Raw genomic sequence first — 21,687 nt, 5'->3', positions numbered from 1 at the left:
TGTGATAACTGTCTAATATTTGTCTCCATGATGGCAATTAAACTCCATGAGGGGAGAAACCATGCTGATCTTATTAAATACCTTGTCCTTGATGAATGCCACTCAAAAGGTCTTCACTAAGTAAATGAATTAATGCATGCATGAACGAGCAAATACTTAAGGACTTTCACCAAAGACGCAACCTAACATGATTTTAAAATCCTCCTGACGTTGTGTCTTTACAATGTACCAAGACACACTGAAACAACTACGTTTCTGTTTCAGGGTTTCTAAGGAGAAAAGTAAATAAAAATTCAGACAGGTAAATGAAAATATGGATTTTTGAAGATTGCTCTGCTGATAAAAAGGTAATTATAGATAACAATCAAAGCACATACTTGAAGCGCTGTCTAAACAAATCATGCATTACCTAATTTATGCTCCATACAATGGCCACTATTACCAACCGCATTTGGTAACAGGGAAAGTGAGGCACAGAGCTATGAGGTGATTTCCTCTAGATTGCCCAGCTGTTAGGACAGCAAGGCCTGGAAACCACAGAGGGTAGCTCTTGGTCATAATGCCTCTTTGTTAGTTTGTCCTTTAAGGAAATATATTAAGTTGACAACGGTTTCTTCGAAATTTTAGATTTTTGCTGCCTGAAGTAATGTTTCCTCTACTATAGTTAAAATATGATCTTATCAATAGTAAAAAACAATATTATAGATTTTGAATACAATAAGACACATAGTTAAGTACAGTTTATATGTGAAAAGATAACCTCTATCATGTTAATTCTTTGAGACCATGAATAATCCCATTGTTTGGGGTTTTTTAAAAACTCTGTTAGTGAATTTCTAGCGTTGGAAAGCATTAAGGATTCTTGTAAAATTATATCATATCTTACCCAAAATAATGGCATCAATTTAGAGAAAAAATATCTGTTGGTAGTTCAGTAATTACACCAGATGGGTCTTGTTAAACGGAACTACTTGAAGAAGATTTAACTTTTTAGTAAAGAATATTATGGTAGTACCCAATTTTATTTTTAATACAGTACTTTGGAATAACTTTTATATTCTAAACCATGCTTTCTTTGCCCAGTATATATGAACCTAGAATATTATAGGTAGAATTATCCTCTACTAAATCTTATTCTTGCTTTTACTTGGGACAACACTTTCCATATTACTAAAGAATGAAAGCAAACATCTTTAAATTCAATCTGTGTTAAACCAATCCTAATCAGTATCTTTTAGGTCTCTAACTTTTTTTTTTTTTATAATTTTTTTTTTTTTTTTTTTTTTGCGATACGCGGGCCTCTCACTGTTGTGGCCTCTCCCGTTGTGGAGCACAGGCTCCGGATGCGCAGGCTCAGCGGCCATGGCCCACGGGCCCAGCTGCTCCGCGGCATGTGGGATCTTCCCGGACCGGGGCACGAACCCCTGTCCCCTGCATCGGCAGGCAGACCCTCAACCACTACGCCACCAGGGAAGCCCAGGTCTCTAACTTTTAATAAATGCATCAACTTGTCTCTTGAATGACATAATTTATACACTGATTTAAGTGACCTACATGGCAATAAATTACTATTTTAAACTTTTCTCTGTTAATTAATTTTGCTTCTTAATAGATGCTAAGAAGAGTTAGCATCCTATGTTTGGTATACAGACACACACGTACAAACCCCTACATGTGTAGATATACATATGTATATTTCAACTAACGTAATATGTATTCCAATGAATACATATAACCTAATGGTTAAAACCATGAGTTTTAAATAAAGATTATCTGCATTCCAATCCCGGATCCAAACCGTCTATTAACTTTGTGGTTCTGTGGCGTACTAAATTCATTTATAAAATGGAGATAATACAATTGCATATCTTATAGAGTTTTTGTATAGATGAAATGTGATAAGACAAACTTTTAACAGAGGACTTACTCTTAGTGCATGTTCAATAAATATTAGCCATTGTAATATAAATATAAAGTATTTGAGCCTGTTATAACAGAACTTTAGAAATAATTTAATAAAAAGTGAAAAGATTTTCAACGCTATTATACTATAGGATTAGAAAAAATTTCAATATATTTATAAAGAGATTTTCTGATTTGTACTGAGACATTCATTTAAAGTAGCACTATTTCTCATTTTCTACTGTATCTCTTATTTTGATTCATTTGTATCTTGTGATATAAAAGGAAAACAGTGGTAAACAACATTTCAACACTCACTGAATCTGTCTATCTAATCTCAATCCATCACTCACCGCTCTTAGTTAGAAATCAAAACCATTCTAAGAAAGCAATACTTACAATGAAGAGTGATACTTTAAGCCTTCCAGTAGGAAAGATTTATGCAAAAACACAAATCAGTATGCAGTGCAGGGTCTGAGGTTGGGTTTTACCAACTGGCACTCTGGAGCTGAGATTTTGGCATATAGAATTTTCATTTGAGCAACAAAATGCATCTAATTGTGTGATTTGCATTCCTTAATCAATGCATGTAGAAAGCAAGAGTAAATAAAGAACGTTTTAATTTTTGAAGTGAAAAATGATTGGCTCTTGGAAAACACTGCCTTCCAAGAATCTTCTCGGCTTAGAGTACATTAATGACATTGTAGGAGAAATGAGAAATTGGGGTAAGTTGTCAATAGATGATGTAAATCAAAGAACTCTAAGCTACATACACCTTCAATGAATATTTGTATATTTGTGTATTCTTAAATATACCTCCCCCAATTTATCTTTTACTATTAAGTATACTTGTTTAATGTTGAATGAAATAATAATGGGATCATAGCTGGGCGTTTTATTAAATTTTTCCACTCACTCAAATCAGGCAAATGCAACATTTACATTTGAATAATGTAAAGAATATAAGAATTCTGTTATTGTTACCATCACTCTCAAAGCAAAATGGAACATATGTCGAAAGTAACTTTCTGATATTTTCACTTCAAGAATTTCATACAGATAAATGCAGTTATTCATTTTTGCACAAATATTTATTGTATATCAGTCATATGCACACATGAATTTAAGCTACTAATATTTCTTCCCTTATTTTTTTATGATGAACCAAAATGATGTTTAATAGAACATATTGTTATCTTCACACTAACCATTTTATCCTTCTTCCTTGATCTGAGCAACTATCCACCTTAAAAACTGCACTACCTTACATTCACTGCCCATATAGGTGTCCCTGCCAATAGATTCCAGCCTATGAGATGTTAGCAGAAGTAATTGGAGGGAGTTTCCAACAAAGCTCTTTGTTAAAAAAAGAAAGAATTTATTATGAAAGAGCCTTAAGCCCTTGGCCCAAACAGTCTTGCTACCTACATTCCATAATTACAATTCCATCTTAAAGATACAGAGAAGCAAGAATCAGGAGCCTTGTCTCCTAAAGGTTTTGTGAAACTACTTTATGAGACTTCAGCCACTGGACTTGTGCCATGAGAGAAAAATAAACCCAAATCTTCTTTAAGCCATTCTTACTTGGGTTTTCTGTTATGAATATAAAGCCATTCCAAAAATAATGTTTGGGGACCTACATTCCCAGATTCATTTTGTTAATGAACTGTATAAGTTATTTAAGTTTTATAAATTCATTATGGAATATAAGATCTTAAAAACATACTGCATATGTGAGAAAACCTACAGCCAACATTGCACTGAATGGTTAAACATGAAAAACTTTTCGCTTAAGATTAGGAACAAGCCAAGGATACTCACTTTCACCACTTCTATCAACATAATACTGGAAGTTTTAGTCAGAGCATTTGGGCAAGAGAAAGTAATTAAAAGCCAAAAGCAAAATTTTCTCTGTTCACAGATGACATTACCTTGTATGTAGAAGGCTTAAAGTTTACACACGTCTGGGCACTTACACACAGGCACAGACTGTTAGAGCTCACAGACAAATTCAGCAAAGTAGCAAGATAAAAACTGAACACACAAAAATCATTTGCATTTTTATGCATTAACAATAACCAATGCAAAAAGGAAACCAAGAAAATTCCATTTACAGTAGCATCAAAAGAAGAAAATAATTAGGAACAAATTTAACTACAGAGGCAAAAGATTTGTACAGTGAAAACTACAAAGCACTGCTGAAAGAAATTAAAGATCTAAATACATGCAAAGACATCTAGTATTAATGGATTGGAGGACTTAATATTGCTAAGATGGAAATACAACCAAAAACAACGTATAGACTCAACGCAATCTCTAACAAAATTCCAGTGATGTTTTTTGCAAAAACAGAAAAACACCTGAAAATTCATATGGAATCTCAAGGGACTCCAAATAGCCAAACAATTTTGAAAAGGAATAACAAAGTTAGAGGATTCACGATTCCTAATTTCAAAACTTACCACAAAGTGACAGTAATCAAAAGAGTGTGGTTCTGGCGTAAGTCAGACACAAAGACCAAGGGAATAGAAAAGATCCCAGAAATAAACATTCACATATATTGTCAATTGATGTACAAAAACAGTGTCAAGAATAGTAAGTGGGAAAGTGTACTCTTCTAATAATTCTGGAAAAACTGGATATCCACATGCAAAAAAAAAAAGAAAGAAAGAAAAAGTAGTCAGACCCTTACCTAACACCATGTACAAAAATTAATTCAAAATGGATCAAGACTTCAACTTAAGTGCTAAAACTAAAGAACCTGTAGCACAACACATAGGGAAAATCTTCATAAGATTGAACTGGGCAATAATTGCTTTAATATAACACTAGACACACAGGGGAACAACAGAAAAACTGATAAACTGGATTTCATCAAAATTTTAAAAACTTTCATGCATTAAAAAAAAAAACTATCAAGAGAATGAAAGGCAACCCATCTACCAAATGGGAGAAATATTTGCAAATAATATACCCGATAAGACATTAATATCCAGAATATATAAAGAATTCCTACAACTCATCCATAACAAAATAAACCAACCTAATTAAAAAATGAGCAAAGGACTTGAACAGACATTTATCCAAACAAGACACACAATGACAAACAAGCACGTGAAACAACGCTTAATGTTGCTAGTCATTAAAGACGTGCAAATCAAGGCTACAAAGATATACCACTTCACATCAATTAGGATAGCTAGTACCAAAAAGGGCCAGAAAATAACAAATGTTGTGAGGATGTGGAAAAACTGTAATCCTTGTAAGTTGCTGGTGGGAATATAAAATGGTGCAGCCACTATGGAAAACAGTTTGGCAGTTCTTCGAACAATCAAACAGAATTATCATATGGTCCAGCAATTCTACTTCTATGTATACACCCAAAAAAACCTGAAAGCAAGGATTCAGCGAGATGCTTGTATACCAATGGCCATTGCAGTATTGTTCAAATAGCCAAAAGATGGAAGTAACCCGAATGTCTATCAACAGATGAGTGGATAAACAAAATGCAGTATATCATTACAATGAAATATTATTCAGCCTTAAATAGGAAAGACATTCTTACATGTATTAAAACGTGGATCAACCTTGAACATACGCTACATGAAATAAGTCAGAAAAGGACAAATACTGTATGATTCCAATTATATGAGGTATCTCCAATAGGTAAATTAACAGAGACAGAAAGGGGAATAGGGCCGAGGGGAGAGAGACAATGGGGAAATTGTTGTTTAAAAAAGAAAGTTTCTGTGTGGTATGATGAAAAGTTCTGAAAATGGATAGTAGTGATGATTGTACAACATGGTGAATATACTTAAAGCCAGTAAGTCATACACTTAAAGTATTTAAAATGGTAATGTTTATGTTACTTATATTTTACCACACTTGTTAACAAGGTACTGCAAGGATATTACTTTTCATTGTATAATTATTTAAAAATATGTTTAAAATAATTTTTAAATGTAAATATATAGTATTTATTTTACTTATCTAGGGAAACAATCCAAACGTTATAATAATATAGTAATTTATTACCTAGAATCTTTAAAAAGATTGTAATGAAAAAAATATCAATTTAAGCTTATCATCATGGCATCCATCCTTACGCATTTTTCACATTAAAGAATCCAGGGCTTCCCTGGTGGCGCAGTGGTTGAGAGTCCGGGAGGATCCCACATGCCGCAGAGCGGCTGGGCCCCTGAGCCATGGCCGCTGAGCCTGTGCGTCCGGAACCTGTGCTCCACAATGGTAGAGGCCACAACAGTGAGAGGCCCACGTATCGCAAAAAAAAAAAAGAATCCAAAAGCCATAGAGATTATATAGTTAAAACTAACTTACGCAAATCTAACAATAGTAGAGCAGGGATTTCAATCTAAAACAAATAAGTTTCTCCAACAGCCCTTGAGTATACAGGGACAGGATGAAACCTTAGGTAAGAATCCACTCACCAATTATGATGTCTAGCCTTGGAATTGTGAGCTAACAGAAAAGTTATTTTGAAAATAAACTAAAATAACCCATATTGAATTTCCCCCCTAATTTTATAAGATTTTCCTGTTTTTGCTTTATGTGTTTTACCTTAGTTGAGAGAAAAAGCACAGCAGTTAATGCTTAAAACTCAAGCTTTAGCCATATTATAAGGAACTCTAACGAGCATTCTACTTAATTTACTTTTTCTAATACGCATAGGCCAAATATCACAGCATTTGCAGAGGAAAGGAACGAAGAATGCAGAGTGTGGCCAATTCTATGATGTGCATTCAAAATCATTCTTTAAAGATCAGGAATACAATCACTTTGTTCTGGCGCCTTTGAATGTTAAGCTTCTTTTCTTCGATGGAAATCATGCAGTTTATCTCTGAATATTAAAGCAAACCTTGCTTTGGGAGAAAATGGATGCAAACTGTTTTTTCACAGTTAGGATGGGACAGAAAGTAAAACAAGGGATGTTCAATCACCAAATTCAGGAAGAAAATGAATATCCTTAAAATATTACTTCTCCAGTACTCCAAATCCTCTTCATAATCAACATCAATACTGCCAATCTGAACACAAAGTTTTCAAATGTTAAAAGCAATTCCTAGAAGATGTATACAACGCTCATTTCCCACACTGCCTCATGAGAACGGCAGTACTCAACAGGCAACTGTTCTTTTTCCTTTTCTTTTCTTTCTGTAATTGAAGGACAGTTGATTTACAATGTTGTGTTAGTTTCAGGTGTACAGCACAGTGATTCAATCAGTGATTCAGCCAACAGTTCTTAAGCAGCTTCACTTTCAGCTCTTAGAAGACAAGTTAAAATTGAAAGCGAACATTTTTTAACATTTTGTGAACAATAAAACATGTCTGCTTTTGGGATTAGGGAAAAATAGGAAACATTTACTTTTTGAAAATTGTTAGACCACTGGCTTTGGGTACGGTCAATATGTATCAGGAATTGTTTAGAATGTTCTAATAAAAACACATTTCATTCATTCTAGCTCTTGACTTTCAAAGACAAGGCAATTACAAAAAAGAAAGATTGGCAAATAAACATTAGAACATTTCAGCATGGCTTATATTCCTTCAGTGAATGGGTAGTTTTAGAGTACATAATAACAAATTTTAAACTCCCAAACTACGATTGTACCACGTACATGCGGTTAGAAGTTACAAAATGATTCCCAGCACTAAGGCAATTGTATTAGTCCCATATATTTGCTCACAGATATGATAGTTCAGACCAAATTTACCAACAAAGCAATTTCTTGGATGACAACTAAGGGTCTGAAACTGAAAACTTGTCCTACCAGCTCATCCGTAAATGGTACCCTCAGAATCCCACCACTTGTTTAAAGTTGAACCATAGCCCCATGCTTAGAGCATTAGCATATTAGATACAACTTAACTTGTTGATTGACAACAAATGTTTCAATATTTTGGCCTCAAATATTTAGCTTATTTATATGAAAAATCATTACCAATTAGAAATCCTACGCTGACAGTTCACTCATTTACTATTTCAAAGTCCTCTTAGGGTTCCACTTGAGAAAGCTAGCTGCCAAATCACCTAGAGTTAATGAAGCCCTAATTGCTACGGCATAAGCTGGTCTGCTTAAGTTTGCCAACTTTAGGACAATTAGGCATCATTAGTATTACCCACTGACTCACTGAACTATAAAATAAGATTTAGCATTTTATTCTCAACAACCTTTAAGCATCCAAGGAGAAAATGTTACGACTTATGACAACAATGTCTTCTAGAAAAATTAATGAGTCAATAAAAAATAAGGATTCAGGTGGCTTTTCAACTAAGTAGAGCAACGCTCTGAATGTGAATTCTAAATCACATTCACTGATATTAAGATTCAATACTCAAGCATCAATTTGCATAGGAAGATGACTTTTATGAGAATTAAGACTTATTTTTCATCAATATTAAGTAGCAGAATTAAGATAAACTACAGATTAGTGACATCCACTCAAAAGTAGGATGGAATCATTGTCAGGATACCAGAGCTCCCACCCAAAACCACTAGAATCAGTAACGTAGATGATCCGAACAACAGTCTTAACCTAATTTGACATTTACAGAAAACTCTGCTCAACAATAAAAGAATAGACACTCTTTGAGTCCACAGAGAACATTTGCCAAAACAAAGCATGTGACAAGTCATCAAAGAAACCTCAACAAACTGCACAGAATTTAATTCATTCAAATCATGTTTTTGGAACATACGACAATTAATTAACTAATTAGTCCAATAAAAAAATAACTAGAATATCCCCCAGATTCTTAGAAATTTAGCCATACATTTAAAAATAAAATGTAGGTCAAGAAATAAATCACAAAGAAAATCAATAACTCTTTGGAACTAAATGGTAATGAAGGTGTAATATATTAAGTCTTCGGAGATACACATCTGACACAGTACTTAGAGGCACGTCTAAAAAAACGCATAGATCAGAAAATAAGAAAGATTGAGAATAAACTAAGTATCCATCTAAAGAAATTAGAAAATTCTAGTGCAAATTAATCCTAAGAAAGTAAAGGAAGGAAATAATAAAGAACAAAGGATAAATTTGGCAATTTAGTGAAAAGTTCATATTTCTTGAAAACTACTGATTATGAAACCCAACACGAGAAATCCTAAGCGCAGATGATTCCAGCAGTAAGCATTTCCAAACATTTAAGGAAGAAAATGTGGATTTAAAAAAGAAGGGATGCTTGCTTCTCCCTTGTTTAATGAGACCAGCATGTCTTTGATACACAACCTGATAAGGGCACTACAAGAAAGAAAAATTATGGGCAAATCTTTTTCATCAAACAGATGTGAAATCCTCATAAAGTATCATATCAAACTCACTTATATACAGAAAGGATAATACACCACAATTAAGTGAGGTTTATTCTGTGAATGCAAAGTTGGTTAACATTTGGGGGAAAATGTAATTTAACACATTAACCACAAAAAGAGAGGCAAATCCTATGAGTGCAAATAAAGTTTGTGATAAAATTCCACACTCTTTACTAAAAACAAAACAAAAATACAAATACTCTTAGCCAAAGCAGGATAGACAAGAATTTTCTGAATATGATAAGATCATTTTTTAAATGCAGCAGAAATTATATACAGCGATGAATTACTAAATGCTTTCTGCTTGAGACTGAGAATAAGAGAAAGATGACTGTTATAACCATTTCTGGTCCACACTGTATTGGAACTCCTATCCAATGCAATGAGGGAGGGGAGCAGAAAAGTTAGCCAAGAAAAATACATCTTTATTCACAGACAACATGAGAGCACCTGGAGAGAATCTGAAAGAATCAATAGGTGAAGTTTAAAACTAAGCAAAACTCATCTATGATGAAAAAAGTTAGGTTAACAATAACTCCTGGGTAACGGTGAAAAGTAGTTTCTGCAAGGAACATGTAATAATATCCCATTTCTTGATCTTAGGGCTATGGAGACTGATGTGTTCCCTTTTTGAAAATTTATTGAGATATACAGTTAGGTTTTTATGCATTTTTCTTTATGTATGTTAAACTACCAAAAATTTACATTATATATCATAGGTAATATTTATTGAGGCCCTGAGATAATCACATTTCAAGCATTATGCCATTTAATATTCAAAACAATTTCAGAAGGCAGATCCTGTTTTTAACTTCATTTTACAAATAAAGGGATAAGTTCTTGAAGGTTGATGAAACAACCCAAGTACATACAATACAAAGAGTCCAGAAATTTCAATCCAGATCTTTCTGTTGACAAATGCATTTCTCTTATCACTAAGTGTAATGTTTTCATTGTTTCTTAGTTCAATGTTTTTTGTTTCGTTTTGTGTTATTTTTTTCAAACTCTCTCAACAGTTCTGTTCAAGATTTTGGGCAACCAACACAGGTTAAACTATAATTTTAAATGATTGTGAATTCACAACAGCCATGACCTCAATTGATTACATGCCTGAAAAACCAGTGCTTAGGGAGATAATGTTGAGGGCATACTGCATTTTACTTACATTCACGCAAGATTGACTCAAGCTGCCAAATGTTTAAAAATCAAAGCCAGACTTATAGTCCAAGCATATATTAAATCAAGTGCACAAATGATTCATAACAAAAGCCAATCCACCTGCCATGTGCTGGCAGCCATGAACGAATCACGGTTACACCTAAATCTGAAGAACTACTCTTCTCGTATATTGTTAATGATGAGATTACAAAAGCAGCAAAGCACAGGTGATAAATGGGTGTCCATAAAATATGACATATTCTCCAGTAAGACCCAAAGTAATTGAGAGAAATTAGACCATGATGGTACTTCTTTCTATTCCATCTACTTTTTTCAATCTCCCAGCAGAGGTTGATACAAGAAGAGAAAATATTTGCTGGTCGATACACAAGGCAGTGAAACCTTCCCACTTTCGTGCAGATGGAAGCTAGCTTAATCTGGTTCATATGTTTTAAGCACATCTTAAAATAAAAACTGGAGGCTGATTTGCACCAAGAAAAACTGTGCATAAAGCTGCAGAAGTAGGCAAGCAATTTAAATTTCCAATATGTCATTGCAATTTTTTTTTCAATTTTCAAAGGGGTAATAATGCTACTATTTTCACTTCATCATCTGATTCTTTTTGAAACCCACTCTTACATTTCAAATATTACGTCTGACCTAATTATTTCAAGGATGTTGAAGTTGTTTTAAAAAATCATTTACAATACCCATTATGTTTTGTTTCCACCTACAAATTCATTACTTGAACTTGCTGTCAGAATTCATAGCAATAGAGTTTCCAGCTATAATACATGTATGACATCTGTTATTTTCTCTTGCAAGTGAAGTCCTTGAAGTACTTTGGTAAACTTTGTTAAGAAAATATACAGTAACCATTTTAGCATCATCCTACATAACTGGAAAGTGCTTATCTAACAATTGCCTTTACATCTTTATTGAGTTTTAAAATCATACGCTACTCTTAACAACATAATCAATTTTTTTCCAAGGAAAACAGAAAAGCCAAGCACTATATTTTATTGAAGCGTGTTCTCTTAAAGGGTTGGGTCCTTTATTTACTATTTTACAATTAGTTGGCATGTTTTCCATTTTAGAAAACATAAAAAAGAAAAGACAGACATGCTGAAAATAATTTTGTCTTTGTCTTAGTCTATCATTTCAACCCCTGTTGAATGCAAGCTCCACGAAAGCAGGTGCCATGTAGGTCTTATTCACAAATTTAATCCCAGATTCTATTTGGCACAGTACCTATCGCATAGTAAGTGCTCAGTAAATTTCCATGGAAAGGATGAGTTTGCCATACAAGGTCACCTCTGAGATCTAGGAACAAAGAAACAAAAGACTGTACTTTGATCAAGGGACCCCAAGACCCCAAAGAGGTTCGATGATTTTCCAGGAGAACTCCCAGGGCTCAGCAAACAATCGTACTCACAGCTGTGATTTATTACAGCAAAAGGGTTCAGAGCACAGCCACTCATGGGGTGAGGTACTTAGGGAAATGGGCAGAAGCTTCCAAGAGCCCTCTCCAAATGCAGTCACGCAAACCTGCTTAATTCCCCAGCAGTTAGGACAACATATGTGAAATGTTGTCTCCCGAGGAAGCTCATCAGACTCACAGCCTAGAGTTTTACTAAGGGTTTGTCACATACACACCCACTGCCTACCACATACCAAAATTCCAGACTCCTTGAAGGAAAGTAGATGTTCAGCATAAATCATATTGTTTGCATAAACAGTTTAGACAGAGTGAGACATTGTTATCTCTAGGCATGGTGGGAACCCTTTCAAAATCCCGGTTTCCCAGGTGCCAGCCAAGGGTTAATATTACAAGCAGCCATTTTGATGGAGAGTGGTCTCAGGACTGCTATGTTACTTTTTTCTACACACGCAGGGCTCATTTCAACACATCATGCAAATATAGCGCTGCTCAACTTTTCTATTTTATTCTCTTTTTCCATTTTAACAGAGCCCTGTGGGCAATCTCATTTATCCAATATCACTGATTGTTAGCAAACGTATTTTAACACTAAGTAACGTAAGTAATAATATGCACCTTTTTTAGTGGAAGTTGTGATGAGAACCTTACTAGATAGTACAAAACAAATATAAAACGTCAACTGCCTAACTGGACTTCTGTACTGAGTTATTTTGATGGGTCCAGGGAAGGGTCATTTTTCCAACTGTGACTCATTTTAAAAGGCAGAGACGTAATCTTATTAGTATTTTGCTCCTTGAAGCACTTAGGCTTTCTGTAAATTATCAGTGCCACAAATATTTGTTGAATGAATGAATAAATTTATGAACACATATTTACATATGTTCTTTGAAAGATAAATTTTGCTATTGGCTGAAATTTTAATACTCAAAATTCCTTTAAAATATCGCTGTGCTGCCTCCCAGGTAATTTGTTCTTGTTAAGGACATAGGTTTTTTCCTTAATGAATTAATAAAAATAAGTCTTAGCTTCAAATGGAAATGCCTGTGTTTAAGAAGGGAGCGTGAATTGGGAAGTTACTGTCTTCCGATGGGAATATAGGATGATTATGGTAAACTGCCTTAATGACACCAACAATTCATTTTGCAAGGACATGCCTCCACCATGTAACTGTGCAGGTCTTCCCAACAAGACGATGAGTACATTGTTCAGCCCCTTGAATCTGGATTTGATCATATGACTTGCTTTGATGAACAGTTTGTCATGATGTCGTGATGTAAGCAGAAGCCTGAAAATTATCTGTGAGATTGGGCTCGTGTTCTTGTGCTCCTATCGTGGCCAAGAGAAGGATGTGCCTGGGCTGGCCCACTACTCCCAAGGGAAGGATGGGAGACGTGGAGCAGAGATGAGTGCCCCATCCAAGCCCCGTCTGGAGCAGGTGACCTCCTGCTAACTCCCACACGTCTGAGTGAACCAAGCCAAGATCAGCTCTGACACATGAGAAATCAACGTTTATTTTTGTATGCCACCTGACTGTTAATAAAAGTCATGTAAAAAGTCACAGAAGCAAATTATAGGATACATTTTGCCAAGTCACTGTAAGGAGGGTTTGTAACAATACAGAGCACTTACAGCTGACTGGAGGGACATGCCAGGCATTTTCTGGAAATGGCCTTTACAGTCGCAAAGGATTTTTTTGGATCAGTTAAAACCAAAACATAAGACATATTTTGCAAGGGCCATTTTAAGATAAGAGATTGAGTCATTCTAAGTCAAGCATAAAAAGTTAATTTGATGTCATCTTATATTTATAGTCTACAGAAATCTTGACTCCCTGGTTATACTTTATTTTTTAATTAAACTTGTATTTAAACCTAGAACCAGTTGCAGTGTACAGCAAAATCGTACGGCAGAGTGACCGGAAACAGCAAGAGTGGTAAACAGTATTCAAACTATTCTTAAATTGGCCTTGAGTTTCACCAGTGGAAGGGTGAAGAGTAGGAAAAGAAACACAAGTCAAACACAAGAATCCATACCTTCATCTCATCTCATGTCTCTCTAATCAAGGGGGAAATAAAGGCGAGACATGGGGAAAAGGAAGTAAGAGCTGTCCTGTTATGGCCATGAAATCTTGAATTTCCAAAGGGCTTGACCGGCTCAGACCCACCCACCAGCTCACAAGAATAAGGCAACCTGCAGCAACAGGTATTTTCTTGTAGACCCCAAATTCAGTTAGAGCCAAGTCCTATCTTATTATATTAGTTAGGATTAGTCCTATCTACTATAAGAAATGAATCCCCAAATGTCAATGGCTTAAAACAGCTAATGTTGATTTATTGTTTATTTAATAGTCCAATGTGGGAAGGTTTTGTCCTTGTCAATCTTCAAGGACCCAAGCTTTGTCCATGTTGTGGCTCCACCCTTTCAGGGCCTCGGAGTCCTCTGCACCAGCCATTGTACAGGAAATAGACAAAGAAGAAAACATACTTGCTTCTTTAAAGGACGAGAAGTCATACTCTCTCTCTTATTTTCCATTGGCAAAGACTAGTCACATGGACACACAGAGGTGAAAAGGAGGAGAGGACGTGCAGTTTCAGGCTATACGGCAGCCTAGCAAAAACTTTACCTAGTGGAAGAGGGAGCACGAACTTTTAAGTGGATAAGTAGCCATCCCTGCCATGCTGATACAACTGTGCTTCGCCCAAGGAGACCAGCACAAGTCTTCAATGTAGCAAATGTTCCATACATATTGGTAGAATAATAGAACTAATGAATTATCTGGACTCATGTACCCACCTTTGTCCTGTAATGTTAATACAGCTATTATTAGTGCCTTTATTGGCTTTCATTGGGTAATTGCTGCAGGCCAGTGGCTAAGTTCATTAACTCACTCTCTGAAATAAATATACCAATATCCCTGTTTTGCTAGGTGTTAAAATCAGAATTCAAGCTTAAGTGTGACTCCACAACTGAAACTTTCAAAGGCATTTAATGAATCCTTCACAGTTTTAGCTCAATCACATGCTGATTTGTAATGTAACATTTTCCATGTATAGACATCTCTTTGCTAGTTATTGCAAGTTCTTAGAGGAGATAATCTCAGTCTTTAATGTTTTTTTTCCCTGTACCCCTACCTCTCTCACAGCTTGCATAAATTTAATCTTACAACAATCTCTATTGAAACAGAAAAATAAAAAGCTGAATCATTGGTTTCATGTTGCAAATTGAGTCTATTTTCGTACCTCTGAGGTATGTGTAACGGTGTGTATATTATATAAAATAGTATATATACATATATAGAATATGCATATAAAACAGTAAGTATAGTATGTATATATATATGTGTGATATATATACATGTATATATATATACACACATATATATATATATACACGTGTATATATATATATATATATATATATAAACCAGTAAGTAAATACTGTTAAACCAAATCAGATTCTCACCCATTTTCCTGCTCTATAGACTGCTTTCAAATTAAGGTTTGAAAAAGTAAATGGAAAATATAAATTCAGATAAGATTATGGTTCTGAAACAGATCCAAATGTTCCAGGGCTACAGGCTGAAAATAAACCATTAATTTAGGGCAGGCTTAATTATGATTTGAAGATATACCTTAAACATCAAAACTATAGGTTCTGATAGAATCCATCACCAATAAATTGTGTGCTTAATTCTGAGCTCTAGCAGTGAGGAGGGCAAACTGTGAGAGGTTTGAGAAACATAATATCCCTATATAATTATTTTGATAGAAATAAAAGTGGTGCTAAATTTTTATTGAATTAGAAGTATTTATTTCAAGCATCTAAAGCTTCTTTTATGTTGAGGTGAGTGAATGGATTTTCCCACCTTTTAGCAAAAACAGGATAAATTATGAAGGCCTTAAATTGTGACTGGAGAAATCCAGAGTGAACAACAAAATGGTGAAAATGCAGTATTAAATTTTTGTGAGATCACATTTGAGCAGATATATCCCTTTACCTGTGACAGTTTAACTTGTTCCAAAGTTTGGGGGCTAGTGATTTACTAGCATATGCAATTTTACCAAATATTTTTACTGGAATGATTTTATTTTTGAAGTAAACAAGTAGTTTACCTTCATATAAAAATTGAATAAAAATAGAATCCATGATTTATGTTCTCTGTTCCAGTGGATAATTAACATCAGCTACCACATCAGGCAAACTTACAGAACGATAGTGGCTTCTAGAGCCCTTTGTCTCTGACATAAAGCCTAATGAGGGTTGGGTAGCCTTCTTCGATCTTATAGCTATGCTGTCTGTGGCTTCTAAGGCTGCAGAGACAGGCAAGAAGAGCGAGAAACAGGAGGCATGTCCTCTTAACTGTCTTGGCCCCTAACTGACACATGTGTCTTCTGACCATAGTCCATTGGCCAGAACTAGTCATGTGACCACAACCTAATTACAAGGAAGACTGGGAAATATAGGGGGACAGGGGACTATATGATGAGCACTGAGTCTGCTACGTTCCCAGCAAAAACAAGCACCCAGCTGTCCCGAGAGCTAGTCCAGACATTTTCCTATGGATCTTAATACCCTGGCAAACTGTACTTATTGAGATCTTTTTTCAGCTGTGTTCATCACAGCCACCATTTACATAAAAATATATTCCTGATAGAACTGTGGGGGCAGACATTATCATAACATTCTCAGTCTTGTGACTCTGAGTCTGAATTTCTTGAGGTTGACCTAGGAAATTTATTTTACAAGCTTCAAATGATTCACAGCTGAAAGCGGGTAACCTGAAACTTGATGATTTAGTAGGCATGCATAGTAGGAGGAGCATGTATGATTTAATAGGGTCTTTCTCATAAAGAAAGATATATTTTTTTCTCATTGGATATGAATTCTGCTTCTCTTGAACAAAACCTAAGTAGCTTGCACCAAAAGCTTTCTGCCTGTATGCACTGCAGGGTTTGTTTTTATTTTTTAAACACTAACTGAAAACTCAACACAGAATAAAAATAACGCAGCCAGATAATATGGATCATACGGAAAGCATTAAAATAAAATAAGGAAAAGAATTTTTGACAGCTTTAAAAGTTTTAGAATTAACGCCATGCCAGTTAGAATGGTATGCTCTAGTCACGTTCCTAAGAAAATGTGATGGCACCGTATTTCACAATACATTGAATTTACTATTCGTCACTGATATCTCAAGTATTTCGTAAGCGAATTCTTATTTTAGCAAAGCAAACAGATTTCCTCCAACTCTGCTCATATTGAAACTCTTCCAAATGTTCTTGTATGTTAACTCCTTTTCATTATGATGAAATACAGCCTATTATTCCTATGGACTAGCGGACAAGAGAGGTTAGTTTAACCTAGCCCTCAGTCATGAGCGCTGGAGAAAATACTGTAATCATTCACCTACACCAGACTATTGCAGGCATCCCTTATTGTGAAGTAGTTTAATCAGTAATTTCGTTAGAACGATATTCCACTGGGCCTTAACTAATGCTCGGTTTTCCTGACTTTGAAATACCAGGTAATGTTATTAAGAGTCACAGAATGACCTCAAAAATCATTCCATTTGTATACTATTTGAAGTCTGTATTCCCTAGACTCTAAGAAGAGGTTTCAGGAGCTCTGATGTCTTGTGTTTTATTTATGCCTGAAAGGGGTTTCTGTCTGGTTTGAGCAAGCTAGGAAATGAGCAGAATTTCCACTAAAAAAACCAAAAAGGCCATTTGAAACAGTCCATGGCAAGCAGCATTCAGCATGGGGAACCCTCCCTTCTTTGAAGTCCTAAACATTAGTAGGTGAACTTTTAGCATTTATTGGTTGCAAAACGGTATAATGACAAGTTTTTCAAATATGAAAAATTATAAAAGAAAGTTGTTGGTAAAGTTGAATCATACACACAGTTTACTTAGACAAAATGAAGAATTAAAAGCATGAAAAAGTAAAAGAGAAAAAAATTTTAGTTAGAGTCGGCAATCATTCTCCCTCTTCCCACTCAGTAAGTCATGGGCTGAAATGGTCGCAGGATTGAAGAAAAGAAGGTGCTTGTTCCTTGCTCTTAGCTTTCAATGACTTCTGAGAATGTGAGCATCTTCCACCTTAACAATGATTCTAGTGAAGAAGGTTGAGTATCTGCACACAACACTTCTCCTAAACACCAATCAACATCTCCATCTATTCCTTAACCAACAAAACAGCACTGAAGGAAGAACTTACCATGTTGGACTTACTGAGAAATGATATGCCTGGACACTATCCTTTATGGGAAATCTAGCTGATTTTCAAAGGTAATTTTAGCAATGCGTACTTTTCACTTTACCATCTAATTTAAGATTTGGAGCATCTGAGAAGTTTTAAAAGAGCATATAATTATCGTAATCAGATCCATAGCCACATCATTATTCCCTCCTGGGGGGCAAAAGTATTTGTAGACACCCTTCAGACCTTCTGAGGGTTTCTCCAGAGGATAATGACCAATACCGTGAGAACAGTGAGCTAGAGATTAATACAGACAAGGTCAAAATCAACTGACCCAGCATGTTAAAAAGCCACAGCGCTCGAGACCCAGGCACCTTCTTAGCAAAACAAGTCAATAACCTACTTACAAGACACATTCACCTCTACATGGACAGGGGTACGTAAATCAAAATGAGCATTACTCTCTGATTCAGTCAACGTTCAACAAATAGTATACAAATTACCCACTACCAGGAGGCAGGCCTTGGAGTAAGAGAGGCGTGGGGGTTGAAACTCCCTATCTTACACTTACTACTCGAAAGTTGAAATCGGCAAGCTTTTTTTGTAAAGCGATAGATAAATATTTGGGGCTTTGTGGGACAGATGGTTTCTGTCGTAACTACTGAGCTCTGTTGGGGCAAAAGAGCAGCCGTAGACAGTGCATACATGGATGGGAATGGTTGTGCTCCAGTGACGCTTTATTACAAAATTAGGCAGCAGGCCAGGCCTAAGGGCGGTAGCTTTCCAACCTCCGGTAAAGGCAGGCTGGAAGGCATCCTCCACAGCTCTGGAAGGCTACACAAGACCCAGCAGCAACTGCTGTCTCTGGGGAAAATAAATTGGATCTGTGAAGTTCAGGGAACAGAGATTTACTTTCCATCATGTAAATTTTCATTATCTTGAATTCTGTACAATGTATCACATTTAAACAATAAAGGAATTTACCCTTGGAAATAATCATTATTCCCATGTAGCAATCAACTTCCCAAGGCGTCCACTTTATCTCCTATGCAAAGAGGGTATTATATCTGCTCTCCTTCTTCCATAGGGTCACGGTAAAAAAAATAAATCAAACACTGGATGCAAATGTGCTTAATATAAACCTAAAGTACCGCCTAAATGGACAGTGCTATTTTCATTATTTTATTACTTTGGTGAAGGTAGAACAGCTTAACAGCTAAGATCTCAGGTATCAGAGCCAGACTATTAGAGACCAAGCAGAATATTTTCTGTTACCTTTTCCTCTCACCACCTGTGTGTTCAAACAGAAGCCAATTTCAAATCAATACTAGGCTCCAAGTAATTTAGAAAGCAAATATGGCATATTGAAAATTAGTACATAGAAAAAAAGTCCTAACTGGGACCCACACTTTTAATAATTCATAGTTCTTGCTTTCTTAAATCTATTCGGTTTACTAGAAAAAAATTGAGATAAGGAATATGATTTCTTTTTATCTTTTTTTTTTTGACTTTCCAACTAAATTCTGGAGTCAATCAACTCTGGACCCTGTCCTGTTGACATTTACAATCTCTGTAAATGTTGTACAAATTGGAATTGATCGGGATCAGAATAATGACCTTAGGCGCAATGAAACCTTCAAACACTAAGATTTAATTAGATCATGCAAACATGATAAAGCAAGAAAATAGAAACATGTATTTTAAAATCACCAACAATAAATCTTAAAACTACAAGAAACTTCAGGTCAAGCAAGTTAGACTAAACAATCCATTTTCATTAACTATGGATCTCTTGAGATTTATTTCAGAGGCAAATATAAAAGATTTTTGGATTATATCCTCTCTAACAATTGTTTATAACTGCTGGAATGGGTAAGCAAGATGGAAACATTTTAAGAGATAAGAAGAAAGAGAAGTGAATCAACGTAATGAAATAAAGCACTCACTATTTATAAAAAATAATAGTACAGCACTTTGGCAATGCAAAATGTGAACCATCACTGATTAGTAATTGGTAAAACGTACCCTTAACATGGCACTTGAACCATCTAGAAAGTTTGAAAGATTCCTCACTCCTTTAAAGATAGTTTAGCTACAAAATCCACAAAGTAATGAAAGCTGGAGATGAAATGTGGAGTCTTCTGGGTATTTTTTCCAACAACGCATCCAGTATTGAACTGGAAGATGCCATATATGTCATTGAGTCTTACCTTACCCTGAGGTAAGGTAGCTACGAGCAAACATATAGGTATGGATACTTCTGAACTCAAAAAGTAATAAACTGGTTGGGAAATGGATTTTGAATAGCAAATTCTCTAGGCAGCCAAAGATGAAAGACTTTCCTGTTTACAAACAGAGGCACCAGAGCAAAGAGCTGCTTCACCGAGGCGAGAGCTAATTAAATCTTTGGGAAATTGTTCCAAGGCATGGAAGATAGAGAGTGAACATGAAAGAGACTAGTTTAAGAGGAGTGCCCTAAGGATGAAGGAAATAAACCAAAATGAAAACTTCTTGGGGAATAAATGGAAAACAAAGAGCCATCTCTGTGGGCTACATTCTCGCTGAAGAAGGCGGTGGTGAAGTTGTGAATAATACTGGACATCTCTACTAATAATTAGTAACATCATAATGGAGCCATTGATATTCCAGAAACCAAACACAGTGATAAAACATCCCATGATGGGCAGAGTCTGCTGAAGGGGTCTCACTAGTCCCAACTGGAGGAAGACCTATAGCTGGTACCCAAAGGTAGAACTGTAGTGCCTGAAGCATGTACAATTTGGGGCTTCTCATTAAGTGATTAAAAAATTACTAATAAAAACTGGTCTAACGGGGGATGCTTATTTGGAGACAAAAGAAACTGCAACTGATTAAGAATATTAAAAACCTAACAAATGCCACAAATATCACAAAATGCAGAAAAATACCCTCATAATATTTAATTAACATTTTGACATAACTCTGACCCTGCACCTCTGTGTCAAGATGTCAGGGAAATTGGCAGGAGAAATACCATGGAGGCATTCCTAAGTCAGGACGGCTGGCCTGTATCGCACAGATACATGGAAGTGACTTTGAGCCACATGTCGAGCGTATCCCCCGCCCAAGTGAAGCTAAGCGTACCCCCCAACTCCACCTCCTTTAGCAGATCCCATACACAATCATGGCCAAAGTTACTAACAGGAGAAGAAATGTGATGGAAAGCAATTCAGAGGTGGGCGACCGTGGTCCTAAACGATTGAAGTCACAATGTCTTATTTTTGCAAATTTTACAGGAACACATCACAGGCAACACATGGTGTATACTTTGCTGGACTCTTCCAGAACCTGGCGAGGGGCCGTGCACACAAGGAGCCCTGCATATTCACTCAGCTTCACTAGCTTCACAGCAAGTTTGCCTCCACACATCCACTGGTGCTTCTGAACTATACACTTGTGGCCATTGGTCAAGGCAAAAATAGCCTGGGGCAGGGGTGTGTAAGTGCCTGGCAGTAAGCTTTTGATTATCGAGGCATCCATTTCAAAGATAATCCATCTCAAATAAAGGTACCGCCAACTGTACGCGACACAGCTACTAGCAAAACGTCCAGATAAGGAACCAGACTGCCCGCACTCACAAAGTTCCCCTTCTGGAAAGGCCTGGGTGACCTA

This window comes from Phocoena phocoena, chromosome 10 (assembly GCF_963924675.1).
Source record: "Phocoena phocoena chromosome 10, mPhoPho1.1, whole genome shotgun sequence".
Taxonomy (NCBI): Eukaryota; Metazoa; Chordata; class Mammalia; order Artiodactyla; family Phocoenidae; genus Phocoena; species Phocoena phocoena.
The sequence above is the reverse complement of the archived record's forward strand: the minus strand, read 5'-3'. Positions refer to the sequence as shown.